The sequence below is a fragment of the Alosa alosa genome, chromosome 4 (assembly GCF_017589495.1).
Source record: "Alosa alosa isolate M-15738 ecotype Scorff River chromosome 4, AALO_Geno_1.1, whole genome shotgun sequence".
Taxonomy (NCBI): domain Eukaryota; kingdom Metazoa; phylum Chordata; class Actinopteri; order Clupeiformes; family Clupeidae; genus Alosa; species Alosa alosa.
In genome coordinates, this window is record NC_063192.1 from 20,840,382 (window position 1) to 20,854,738 (window position 14,357).

The window sequence follows — 14,357 nt, forward strand, 5'->3', positions numbered from 1 at the left end:
TCACCAGCGTCTTTTCTTCCTGAGGAGACTAAAGAAGGTCGACTGTCTCCTCAGATCCTGGTGAAATTCTACCGCTGCACCATCTAGAGCAGTGGTCCCCAAACAACGGCCCGCCACCTTATTTTGGGTGGCCCCCCAAAACATGTCCAAGGTATATAGCATCTGCCCCGCATGGGAGTATGACATCGTCAAACTATAACCTCCGTAATTCCCCCATGAATTCTTTATAGGGAGTCTTAACAGTACACATGTAATACTCTTTTTGTCCACTGGTGGTTGTTTTGGCACTGTTTCGCGTTTGCCATCGAAAACGGAATGAAATGTAGGCCTACTTGCAAACAATGTAAGAGGCCTATGCTGACTGTATCAGTGCTCAAAGTATTCTAAAAGTTTATCAATTAATTGCTAATAACTAACTAACTTCTATTCATATCATATTTCTGGGACTTTCTGGGATAATTATTTATATTTTGTATCCACTCGTTCAAATGTTCATACAAATTCACAATTCACAAAGTTCTCATCAGGTGAGTGAAAGTGGTCATTTCAGATGTTTTTGCCAGCACTTCATAAAACTCTCATAGTTTGAGAACTTTAAATTATTTGTAGGATATTGCTTGTTCACAATTTGAGCAGTGTATGCAAAGAGTTCAGAGTTCACACATTTTGAATATTTCATTTGAGCTACATTTTACACTGATATGGCATGATGACAATATAAACACAGCTAGCAATGGTATTAAATTACAGTAGCCTATGATTAAATGTAATGGAATATTCAACTAAGGTAGACTGTTCACAGCAGTAAGTTATTTATGGTTACTGATATACTCCGAGTCTCTGGCCCTCTCTTAGAGCCAGGCATTTTGAGCTGGCCCTCGGAAGAAAAAGTTTGGGATCCACTGATCTAGAGCATCCTCACCAACTGTGTCACAGTATGGTATGGCAACTGCTCAGCCTCCGACTGGAAAGCACTGCAGAGGTTTGTGGAAACTGCCCAACGCATCACCTCCATCGAGGCCATCCAGGGCAAACGATGCTTGCGTAAGGCTTGCAGCATCATCAAAGACTGTTCTCATTCCAACCACAGACTGTTCACCCCACTCTCCTCCGTGAGGTGTTACAGGTCTCTCCACACCTGAACCAACAGGTTCAGAAGAAGCTTCTTCCCTGCGGCTGTCACCCTACTGAACTCTAGCTCTGCATCCCGGTGACAGGGACAACAAGGAGGTGGACATTGTGCTACTACTCTGCACATATCTGTACATGTTGTTCATACTACATAGCCATAGTTATAGTCTGCTCTGATAAGGTTACTGCTAATACACTGCACATATTTATATTGAATTTATGTTACAGTAAACCACCTTCTGTAAACTAACTGTATACTACTGTCTGCACTGCACTATATATCCTGTCCTGTCTATGCACCACATGTCTATACTTTGTATATCACATTGCACTTTTTTGCACTTCTGGTTAGACATAAACGGCATTTCATTGTCTTTGTACTTGTACTCTGCACAATGACAATAAAGTTGAATCTAATCTAAAAGAGGAATAAAAATGTCAGTAAGAAAGCATGACAACGTATAATAGGAATTGCAGAAACATTGTGGTTGAACAATATTTTGTGTAAGACCCCATGCAATCTTTACCTTTGACCCAATAATGATGACAAGCTAATCATGTCATCTACCCCTTATAGTGATTAACTGTCCCAGGGTTGCTGAAGGTCCTTCAATGTGTTGAGATATCTTGCAAACAGTGTGTTCTTGAATGACTCCATACAGTATGACTTTGACCCTACAACATTGAATACCTAGTCGGTCCATCTGGCCTTCATGGTGATTAAGAGTGCCAGGTTCGATGTAGATCCTTCAACATACTCAGGAGATATTGCACAAACACTGTTATTAACTGAAAATTCAATTCATTTGAATAAGAGATCTACTAGGACATAAGACTAAAATGACTAGATCTCACTCACTATTGAGTAAAAATCAGAGGCGGACATCCTGGTTCCAGAAAGTAAAAGTCCTGTAATATATTCTTTCTACCTGTGCACTTAACACAGGTGACATCACTAATTATCTGATCTACCTGACTGCTCATTAGGATGAGCTGGTTTACTAAATGGTTGGATCAAATACTTGGCAGGACTTTGGCAGGACTTTCTGAACCCGGGATGTCCGCCTCTGGTATACATAACATATACTTCGATACATAGTTTTCAGAAAAACATAGTGAGAATTTGATAACACAACGCCCAGGGTGTTGTTCCTACATGAGGTGGTGTTCACAACAACTTTTCCGCTTGGAAAAATGTTTTCCCATGTTATTCACTCCATGAACACACCATATTGCTCAACGCAAACCATCAATCACCTAGTCTATATCTAACACTAGACTCACAAAGAAAATGTAGCCTAGTACTGTACATTGAGAAAATTGCGTAAATAGCCTAGAGTTGAACTTGGCAAGCCTGTACCATGAATAGCCTAGGCTTTGTCAAAGCCAGGCAACCGTTTAGTTGTAGGCCTACAACCTCTGTGGCACTATGGGGCAGTGGTAACGTCTCTGACTGTCGATCAGTTGACCTGGGTTTGATTACTGCAATTGTGAGTTTGTGTCGCTTTGGATAAAAGGGTGTGCTAAATATCAGACAACTTTAACTTTAACTATTATGATAACAATTTAAGTATATGAGTTACAGATCCAGATTAGGCTATAGCATAACCCAGTGTCCACTTGAGTGAGCAGTCAAATTGAAATAATTGAATAATTTTAAAATAGGAATTCTGTCTATAGACCATAGACCTTGAAATGATGTAGACCTGTTTTAGGCATTCTGTCTACCTGTTCCTTAGTGAGGTATAGAGAGAATCCTACCTTAGGCCTAGTAGGTTACACAAAGATCACAACACATAAAGTTGACATACATGACTGATTTCTCAAATTCTCGTTTATTCTTTTTTCCTGATTGAAATGTATTGTAGGATCATTATTTCATTCATCACATTACATGACATGATGCACCAAGTCTACTACAACTGCTTACAGGAATACACTGAAACATACACAAGGTTTACGATGGATACATGAATTATAGCTCATTGCACTTACAACAGTGAATGTAACATTTTCGTTTTCAAAATCATTTAGTTTTTTTTACTTCTCTCTTAATTTTTTTCATTTGAATTTCTTATTCCATTCATCCCCCTACTCAAAATTAGATGGAAGCCAGGGTCTTTCTTGTGAAAGATTTTTTTTCTCTCTTTCTCATCCCATTTTACAAACACAACATGTATAGAAATTCTACACAGACCAATAATGTTTCCAAATACAACTTTTAAATTTTCTGCACGAGCTGGCCACATACACACATATGCTTTTTTTGTTTTAATTCGTTTTTGGAAACAATGTGTCATTTTTATCTTTTAATTTTTTATTTTTTTTATACACAAAAAGCACATCATTTGGCAGGTCGGTCTGTGTGACATACACTACACGTTGTCCATGCCCGGTGATCGTTGTACACGTGAGATTTACATGTTTTACAGAGCTGTTCATAACTCTTTTTCCTGGTATTTACAGTGAGGAAAATGACTGCCCTTGGGCTTCCAGTTGGCACTGGGGGAGAAACAGGGGGGCCTGCTGCAAAAGGTCATGCACTTGTTACTTTTTATGAACAAATACAAAACAAAAAGAAGACAAGTGTACGATGATGTTTTTCCCTGATGGTAGTAATGGATGGGGATGCACAAAGGGGGAAGTGGGTTGTCTATGGAATGTGTCCGAGCCATAGGATTAATATCGGTCTCACCCGCAAAAACACTATTTGGGTTCAACTCTGCGGCTCTTTGTTGTTGTAGGCTACCCACCCAGGTTGACCCAGACAAGGAGCAAATCAGCACAGCTACAATGCTAATCACATGCGAGAGTATTACTGTTTTTGGTTGGCATAAAAAAAAAATAGACATGGGTCTATATTCCCCAGTCAAACTCTTGACGTCAGAGGCCCACATAGTCCAGGCAACAGTTGTTCAGGATGGGACAGGACGGTAAGAAAATGGCTTTCTCTGTTGACCAGTATTGTATTAAGCCCTTACTGCGATGCATATGCCGTCCCCATTTTTGATTCGCCTTGCTGCATTTAGTGTGTGCTTTCCTGAGGCAAAAAGAGATTGAACACAAGAATAAACGTCCTCTGACACATGACACACCAGTCATTCTAAATGGTAACAAACAATATTTAAATACAATGACCTTTTTCACAGCTCAACTGCTAAAGACCGGTTTTGTGATTCTGAACTCGTATAGACAGACTACATCTGAGAAAGTTGTTTTTTTGGCAGTGTGCCATTTCAGTGGTACAACAGGGATAGCCAAAACATAGTTATTATGGAAAAAAAAGTTACTAAGCTCACATATGATAAATGAGAATGATGACTGCTTATTTTACTTCCATTTTTATAAAGATATAATGATAAAGGTTTACTCTCAATTCATATTTTCTGCCCTATAGATATATCAGTGTACCAACACATCTATTTATTTTATGATAAAATAATATTCAGATTGCTATTTAATAAATTTGTAGTTACAAAAAATATGTAAATCTTTATACATCTAACTTATGGCAACATATACATAGCAGTACAGTGTGGATTTGCATGTTGTGGGATGAACACATATAGTTACTTGGTCATGTTAATTTGACAAAGGCCCCTTCCACTCACATTTCTACTGTGAAGGTATGATTTGAATCTGAACATTGTATACAAGGAATAATCTGATACATGGACAAGCATATATCGCAAGCATACACGTATAAATCAGTCAGTTGTTTCTCTAGATTTCATCTTGAAATTTTAATACGATGACAGGACACACTGCACACATCTCCTTCAGTCTGTCCTATCTATTGTAAAGGCAGTGTGTGACACACCCATAGTATTTGCGAGGATTAGAGGTGAACCAGCGAGTTGTCAGGGCTCTGCTTGTGAGCGCACAGTCTCTGTCTTTCTGCTCTGAAGTACTGTCTGCAGTCCACAGCCTTTCTGGGGCAGATAGGTTCATAACAATGACTGGAATGACGTCTGGCAGTTTAAGAAGTCAAAATCTGTTGAAAAAGACGTCTGGAGCAGAGCTGCCAGAGTGGATTCCAGCCATGCTTCATATTGCACAAAAACTCCCATAGCCTGCAGTTTTAAGTTCAAATGCCCCAAAAAAGGAATGAACTACAGACAATTAGTGACGCTAGATCATGACCAAGTCAACATATGTGGGCATTCCTTTGTTTATGAGATTAGTTTGAAATTGGTTTTCATTGCTGATTTGTCCCTTTTATATTTTATATATAGCTGTACACAATATATTATCTCCATCTTTTTTCTTACTTATATTTCTATATTTTCCAATATAGCTCTTCATTCATTTATACATCTATTTTGAAATGTAGGCCCTGTGTCAATTCATAGATATGAATATATATTCATATATAATTTTTTTTTAAATAATGGAATAACAAGTGCATAATCTGGCAGCCGAATGCTGGAGTTTAGGTTACTTGCACACTGCTGACCAAAACCGTACGATGGGGACTTCCATGCTACCAATAAACCCATGCGTGAAGATGGTGGACACTGGAAACCCCATCTGCCAGGGGTCCAATGTAAGGAATGTGTGAGAGGGGGTTCAATCATGCCACGAAAATTCAAAATGAAATAATAAATATTTATATATGTATATATATATATATAGAGAGAGAGATTTGTTTTAATAGTTCAATTCCTGACATTATAAGTAGCTATTTACAAACAAGTCAATCCTTTTAACTTCATGTTTGCTTTAAAATGATTCTTGTATTTTCCATAGATATGACAAGGGTTGTGTTTTATTTGATGGTGTTTCTATTCTGTTTGAAACCAAATAGTAATCATTGCATAGAACTTTTAAAATGAAGACTTGTTCTTGACCTCCCCCTGTGTTTGATTGATTTTTTCCTATCTCATTTTCTGTTTGTTTTTGAATGAACAGAAACACGCATACACACGCATGTTTACAAACACACACCCAGGCACACAAACACACATACACTCAGTACCAACAGGAAACGTACAACGATATCAAGGTGACTGAAGTCTTTTTTTTCCAAAACATGCTTGATCCTAGCTTGATCGTACAAGAGACATGATCATGTCATTTGGGGCCCAATTCTGTCCACTCACCTCTCAAGCCCTCTCAAGCAAAGATTTGTATGAACAGACAGTGCCAGAGCCCATAGAAGATGGAGGAAACCAGACCTGAGAGGAGACCTCTGTCAGTATGAATCAGTAGATCACCATACAGTAGGAACCCTCAGTTCCCAGATATGTGCCCTTTTGGTGTCTGAGACTATTTCACAACAGCTTTTAGGAGGATGGGCAATTCCAACTTCTCTCTTTTTGTTGGTTATCCATTCCCACGGACTATAGGGGATTTAGGAGATTCAATGCACAGTAACTATCTGTGAACGAGGCAAGCTACAGCAAAGCCTTGTGGGAAATGGGAATCTTGAGGCAGTTCTATGTTGGACAGTGGACAGATTTGAGCCGCCAGAGACAAGTGAACAGGGCATTTCAGAGTCACTGTCAGAGGTGTCACATTCCTGACCACTAATTTAGAAACGTCACATGCTTGTGCTCTTGACTGACTGACCGTCACGCACTATTGCTTTTTTTTTTACATCTTCACAAATAATAATAAAACATTCAAACAAACAAAGATAACTCAACATAAATAAGCAGAATGGCCTTTGTAGAAATAGTGATGACTGGAAAAATAAACAATAAATAATTTATATAAAGACTTAAAAAAACAAAGCATAAATCAAAATACAAAAGTATTAACATATTCTCCACCGATGATTGGCCTGACATTACTATTATTATTTTTTTTATTGATATATACAAAGACTGGCCAGAGTGTGAAGAAACTAAGCCTTATGGTAATAACAGAATAAAAAATATGTCAAGTATATAAATTAATTTAAATTAATTTTAAATTAAAATACAACTGAAAGCATTAAGGCGATGTATCTCCTCAACCAAAAGCAAATGAGGCAAACTTCATGAAGCGCAATAACATGGTGACAAAACTGTAAGAAACTCCACGACTGCAAAATAAGTTGTGGGTGTATTGGGACCCATCCCAAGACCCAGACGTCATGGCCAGGTTTTCTTAATGGCTTTGCAATGGCTGAGAGACGAAAACCAAGGCCCTAGTGGGCTCCCACCTTCGAGCCAGTCCTCCGCTCTTTTCTCCTACGTTTCAGCCGTTCGTCTACTGCATTCATCTTCTGCTTTTTGCCTAGGTTCTCTCTCTTTGCGACCTTGACTTTATTTTATTTTATTTTCTTCAATGTCTTACGGCCACTGTGTGTTAGACATGGTGAACAGTGTAAGGTCTTGGATATAAAGTTACATGCAGTCCAAATCCATTTTACACTTCTTTAAACACATTGCAAGAGGGTCAAAAGTAAGAATGAACGAGAAGTAGTCTGCATTCAGAAATAAATCGGGTTTGTTTTTTTTTCCATTTTGGAATGTAGAGATAAAAACTTAGCATACAATGAAGACATTTGTGTTGTCGTGGTCAACTTTTTTTTTCTGTTTCCACTTCCTTGTAAATGCTATTCCACTATTCGTCAAAAATAGAAGGTCTTATAAAGTACTGGAAAAACCAATGAAGTTCTTTTGTCTTCTTTGCATTTTTTTTTAAATAAACTTTCACACACGAGAGGGGAGTTTGGAGTTCGTAATCCGAGCACAGGAGTTTGGAATCAGAGACCCCCTGTTTTGGCACACTCTGTCTTGCTTACCCTGGCAGTGTTTAAAGCATGTGTGCCTGGTGTGGCCTTGCCCAAACGTGATGCCCGTGAACTCCAGATTCTGGACTGGTCGAATGATGACCTCTTGAAGGATTTCCCATTCTGTGGTTAGCCCTCAGGTCTCTGATGGACTCTCCCACAGCGTAGAGACAGTGAGAAGGAAGCAGACATCTTTCTCTCTCTCTCTCTCTCTCTCTGCACCTTGCTTTCTCCTTCCTTGTAGGCAAAAAGATGGAAGAAGACACCTGCAGTATGCTCTCCTTCTGCTGTGAGTTATCCGAGGCCCTCGAGTTGCAAAGGTCAGGGGTCACCAAATGTAGAGGATGGGTGGTCAAAGGCGCGGTTCTTTGGCCATGTGATCATTAGCCGGAGTATGGGCAACTGGATTGGTGGGCACCTTGCAACGATCTGAATGAGAAGGAGAGAATACAGAAATATAATCGAGCACCTAAGATTAAACCCAAGTGCAATTTCACATTTGACCACAAGATGGTGAGGGAGTTTCATGATTATAAGGGGTCATGCATCAGCGTGTGTAATATTATGTAATCAAATTGGTCAGCCTCTGGCAAAGTTTAAAAAAAAATTTAGTTCTTGTGAGCCAAAATGGCAAACTGTGCAAAATCTGCAACATTAAAAACATCTGTTTGGTGTAATGACTGCGCACCCGATCCACTAGCGTTTGACTGTGACCCTGACTCCTCGGTTAATCCCTTGTGGTCAATTTGATTGGATAATAGCATGACTCATCTCTAACTACATCTTTACTATCCCCGCGTCCCCATAGCGCACTGCTGCTTCTGTGGGTATGAGGGTCACTGTGACCATCCATTTTCACATAAGAGCTGCACTGTCAGTGTGTGCTTCTTGCAACAGAGAGAGGTACTTGGTGAACCTCACTGAGTATGTTAAGTAAGGCCTAGAAATGTCCCAGTTATAACAGATGGATGGTTCTATCACACACACACACACACACACACACAAAACACACACACACACACACACACACACACACACACACCATATAACATTTTTGTGGAAGCACTATGGGTGAGTGAAACTTCACAGCTACTGTAGGTGTCTTCACTAAATAAATGCACAATTTATGAATGAATGAACTAAGAGAATTAGTTTACCATGACTGTCCGATCAACTGTTTTATGACAACTAGATACAATCATACTAATTGTCTATAAAATGGACCAGAGTATGGCCCCGGCCGTGGCGTGACTGGCTAGGGGACCTGCACCGTACGCCGGCGACCCGGGTTCGATCCCACCCCGACTTTCTTTCCCACTCGCTTCCTGTCATTCTACACTATCCTGTTATTAAAGGCATAAAAAGGCCAAAAAAATATACTTTAAAAAAAATGGACCAGAGTATGACATATACAGTAGCATGCCTCTCCTTTAGTAGGATTATGACTAGACCACTATTGACCACCACTCTCTGCCTCTTCGACAGACACAAAAACCTTGAGCCCCCTGGTTGCCAGTTATGCCCGTTTGATGTAATTGCGGACATTAAGAGCTCTATAGTTCCGGTGATGCACGCCATAACAAACGATCAGTCCCTGAGAGGCAGAGCACTCACACTGCAATCAGAGGCAGGCAGGGGAGCCAGAGAATGCCATCAAGCCTCCATGATTGCTGTCTGCTACACGACACACAAAGCTCTCATCTCACAGGCACAAACAATGCTCCCCCATCCCACCCACCCACACACACACACACACACACACACACACACACACACACACAAAATGTGTGTTTCTTATGTTCCTTTGGTGCGAATTAGCTCTTGCCTCAGGCATAAGCGATTATTAAGTGGGGTTGCAGGGAATGTGCTGGAACAGTCCGCTCACTGGTGTCTTTCCCTGGTCTCAGTGAGATTAGTTATGTGTGGAATTGTGTCTCTAGTGCAGAAACACAACAACTCAATGGCAAGCGCGAGAGAGAGAGGCAGAGAGAGAGAGAGAGAGAGCGAGAGAGAGAGCGACTCTGGAGGAGGGAGTGAGCTGAATATAAAATAGCAGACTTGTTCAAACAATGTAAAATTAAAAAGTTTTCTTACAGGAACGATTTGTATTCATCAAACATTTCCACAGACATACTCCATGTTGACTGTGAGGGGTATGAGAGAATTAGGTTATTAGAAGTGAGTGGTGTGTGGACCACTTAGCGGTAGGTTTTAGCAGTGCTGAGGACACTCAAAGAGCATAGCACAGCTAACACAGCTAGTTGGGGCACTAAAGATGCTCGCTACTGAATATTCTCATAACCACAGAGCACACACATACACCTTTATATCCTCTGACTGTTACGGTAACAATGTAAAAATGGCATGCTCACTGGCGTACATTCTACATTCCACATTCTAAGACTATCTTCTCAATCAAGATAATAACAATAACAAACATGGCAAACTTAATTATTCTATCTGTCAGACAATATCATTCAGCAACCTGCTGCTCTGAACCCCCTCAGGCAGATAGAAAAAGAGAGAGAGCTGAGCGAGGATCTTTTCGTCTACCTACTCCAGAAAAGGCCAGCGGCAAGCGGCAGGTTTCCTATTGTTCTCTATGGTTCGGCAGCGGAACGGTGGCAACACTGGCGTAACGCTAGCGTTGAACAAGCTGAACGTTAAACTTGGTTCAACTTTCAAAGCGCAACGCGAGCTTATTCAATTGACAAACTGTTTGTGTTGCTTAGGAATGAGATAAAACTTATTAGCCGGGGATCATATTAGCCAGCGGCAGGTTTCCTATTGTTCTCTATGGTTCGGCAGCGGAACAGTGGCTACGCTGGCGTATAACGCTAGCGTTGAATAAGCTGAGCGTTGAACTTGGTTCAACTTTAAAAGCGCAACGCGAGTGTATTCAAGGAAAACCGTTTGTGTTACCATAGGAACGAGATAGAACCTATTATGGTCTGAGCGCTGCGTTACGCTTGCCGCTGCCTGCTTGGCGCTGCCTAATGTGATCCTCGCCTTATGATCTGAGCGTTGCGTTACGTTTGCCGCTGCCGCTGGCTGATGTAATCCTCGCCTTACTGTCCACCAGCAGTGTAGGTTTGTCATGGAGGGGGGTGGAGTTCAGTGAGAAAGGGGGTGGTGAGATGGGGGGGTCCCAGGGGGCCGGAAACACAATTCCACCCACATCTCATCAGGGAGTGAGGGACCAGGGCTCGACAGATTCTGTTACTTGACGGGCTAGGTAACGGTAAGGGATGTACAGAAGAGTGCACTGGCAGCGAATATGAACTCTTCATAAGAACATTCTATCGACCCAGCCCCATGCATTATTCAGTGGGGCAAGCAGTGCCTGATAGAAGGTTGTTTTTGAAAGCTGTGTGTTTATCTGTGTGTGTGTGTGTTTGTGTGTAGGTGTGGGGATGGGTGTGTGTGTGTGTGCATGTGTTCTGTGGGATTCCTGCTTGTTTCTCAGTGTTTTTTTCCTGTGTTTTTGTGTGTATAGGTAGCTAAAGAGTGGGTTGTTGCTGGATGGGTGGGGGAGTATCCATTACAATATTCACATACAAGGATACAAGGATACAAGGAAGTTTATTGTCACATGCATATAGTTACTGGAAGTAAGAAATGCAGTGAAATTATGTCTGGTGTCAGCCTATTTGTGCATTAATGGGGGTAAAAGTGCAGTAGAAGAGGGGTTTAGTAGATTAAGTGGCAAGGGCTGCATAAAAAAGGTGGGGGAGGATTGGGATTGGGTGGGGGGCACCAACAAGGAGCACCCAAGAGCAACAGGGGCAAGGAAAAACTCCCTTACCAAGGAAGAAACCTCATCATGATGTGTTGTGTATCACATCAACTTCTTCTAACTGTGTGTGTGTGTCTGTATGTGTGTGTGTGTGTGTGTGTGTGTGTGTGTGTGTGTGTGTTGATTTCTGGACCATTTGCTTGTGCACTTTGGTGTGTTAGAGTACATAAGAACAATTCTTGTTCCTGCTGTTTTGCACAGCAACCTCTAATATTGTTTTTCGTAGCCTACATTATGGAGACATTTAAATCATTCAAGTGTATATTATATAATATTATTCAGAATTTACAACAGCCTCTATTCTGTCTACTCGAGGGTGACTTACAACCCTAAGAGCAGGTCATAAAACTGTACTTGTTTACTGCTGAGGAGAACATGGCGTTGCACTAGAATATCAGCATCCTTAAATCACTGTCACTATGTCTTCATGATCAGAAATAAAATAAGCAGAGCCAGAGTCAAGGGGGATCACATTGCATGCACACGGCAGTGCTGCGCTATGAAACCCATTATTTTCAATGGCTTGCAAGACCTGGCCTGCCGCTGCGCCGAGCAAAGCGCAGTGCAAGCGGCATTTTGCCACTTTGGCAAACACTTTTGCCACAATCTTGTTGAACTTTGACTGCGGCGCACTGAAATATCATAGGTATTTTGTTCTGAGCCCGGCGGCAAGCACAACAAAAATCTTTGAAAATCAACCAAGAGCAACCTAGCGGCAAGTGCAGCGCATACCGTGTGAAACGTGATCCCCCAGGGTTAATCAGAGGGATCATCTATCAGATTAATACTGTCTGGAGACACATTTGTAGATGGCTAAAAGCACAATTACAAGCTATCACCAGATGTGTTTGGCTGTAAAACCTCCTAAGCAATAACCTGATTGATTACCCTTCATGTATATAAGTTGAATGTGAGTTGGGGAGTCTACATCCTTAAGATACTCAGCTTCTGAAGTATGGTACATCTTAGCATACTCAAATTCCACATTGTACTGTAGTTGTAACCTGTGTTGTGATGAGTGTGCTGTCCAGCCCCGCGGGCATGAACTCATAAACACTCACCACCTTGGATTAGGAGGCAGGCATGCTAAAGGAGGCTAAAAACCCATATGAGTCTTTTCTTAATGTAAATGTAAAACAAACGGACTAACATGCTCAACACCTTAGTATAGGTTCAACTAGGTGCTAAATCCTCCTGAGTATCAATCTAAACTTTACCGTAATTTCCCAACTATTAGACGCGGCTTATACATTGATTTTGTAAAATTTCTTCAGCTATGAGGTTAATATGGTATTAATATGGGTTTGTTTCTTTTAACCTGCATAAAACACTGTCCTGCGGCTTATACACAATGCGGCTAATATACAGGAAATTATTGTATGAATAAAGGATAGCACTCACAGTTCTTTTTTAAGCTTTTTTGAATTAAAAAAGTTTAAAAAGAACTGTGAGTGCCATCACCATGTGTCATGAAGTTTACTCACTGCAGTTACAGAGCCCAATGTCTACCGTTACATATAGAGCATACATGCATTAGACTTAGGATAGGATATTGAGCTTAACATAACTTGTGAGCAACCGAAACAAACAGTTTTGTAGTATGTATCCTGTCACCAGCTTTAGTTTTTTTTCCGGTTTGTTAGTGATGTTCCTTACTGTCTGGTCTGCCAGGGGGAGGCGGTCTGGCCTCTCTACTCCGTAGGCCTGGAGTGTGAGGAATCCTGTGCTTCCGGTCCTGGTTGGCTAAAAAACAGATAGCAAGCGACAGCAGTCAGTGTGTACCAATCACACAGTTACTAAAAATGTTTGAACTATTTTTAACTATTGCCATTTTATGTTTTTATTCACTATTACTGTTTGCTTTTGTTTATGTAAAGCACATTGAATGACCCCTGTGTATGAAATGTGCTACATAAATAAACTTGACGAAGGGGATAAAACATCTAAATAACATTCTGCAGTTTGGGCATCAGTAAAGATTTAATGCAGTTAGCAGTTAGCATAGCACTGGTATGCAAAACAGTATGGCAAAATATTTATGATGGGTGAAGGACAAGTAGAATAAATCATTAGGCTGCAGTGTAGAGTAAAAGAGAGGCTCTACTGTACACACATGTCATATTGAAAGACTACCAATGGGATAGGCCAGCACAAGTACAGCATAGTGTAGCAAACCCTATGTGCTAAATTAGGCCCCACAAAATGGTGTGATATTTCATGGAGTTCTATATGATCGGCTATATCACTTTACATGAAATATCACACCCTGTGTTAAAAAAAACACCAAATACTACTAGCCTTTGCCTCATTGTACTCTTTCAATAAAGATACCCTAAGAAGGACTGAACATGCAAATCACTCAGTGAAATGGTAATTTCTTGTTCCATTTATATTCATGATTAGTGTCAAATTCATTCCAGTGCATTACTTTATTATACAGTACAGGATAAAATATTAAAAAGTGCAGTCTCAAAAATTTTCACATGACTATTCAAGCAATTCTTTCACACATGCTTACGTCACAGACAAATTGGAGGAGCAAACAATATCGGAGTTTTGGTTGGAGTAACTCAACATTAGGCACCTCCGATATGTTTAGTGTTCTAAAGACGTCAAATAGCCGTTATAGTTACCAAAATGATAGCAAAGGAGCCAGAAGTGAACACACATGGATGGCTATAAAAACGGTGCTTTCATTATACAAATAAA

The 14,357-nt window shown here is 40.5% G+C and overlaps 1 protein-coding gene across 2 annotated transcripts in view; it reads right to left on the reverse strand.

Annotated features, from left to right (window-relative positions):
- Positions 1-2,947: 2,947 nt before the first annotated feature.
- Positions 2,948-14,357, reverse strand: part of bsna (bassoon presynaptic cytomatrix protein a) — a 110,780-nt gene continuing 99,370 nt past the window's right edge. For both annotated transcript variants that reach the window (XM_048240610.1, XM_048240609.1), the window contains exons 12-13: positions 13,305-13,391; positions 2,948-8,281 (exon numbers count right to left, since the gene is read on the reverse strand). The gene's annotated coding sequence lies outside the window, so the exon portion shown is untranslated. The remainder of the gene's footprint in view (positions 8,282-13,304; positions 13,392-14,357) is intronic.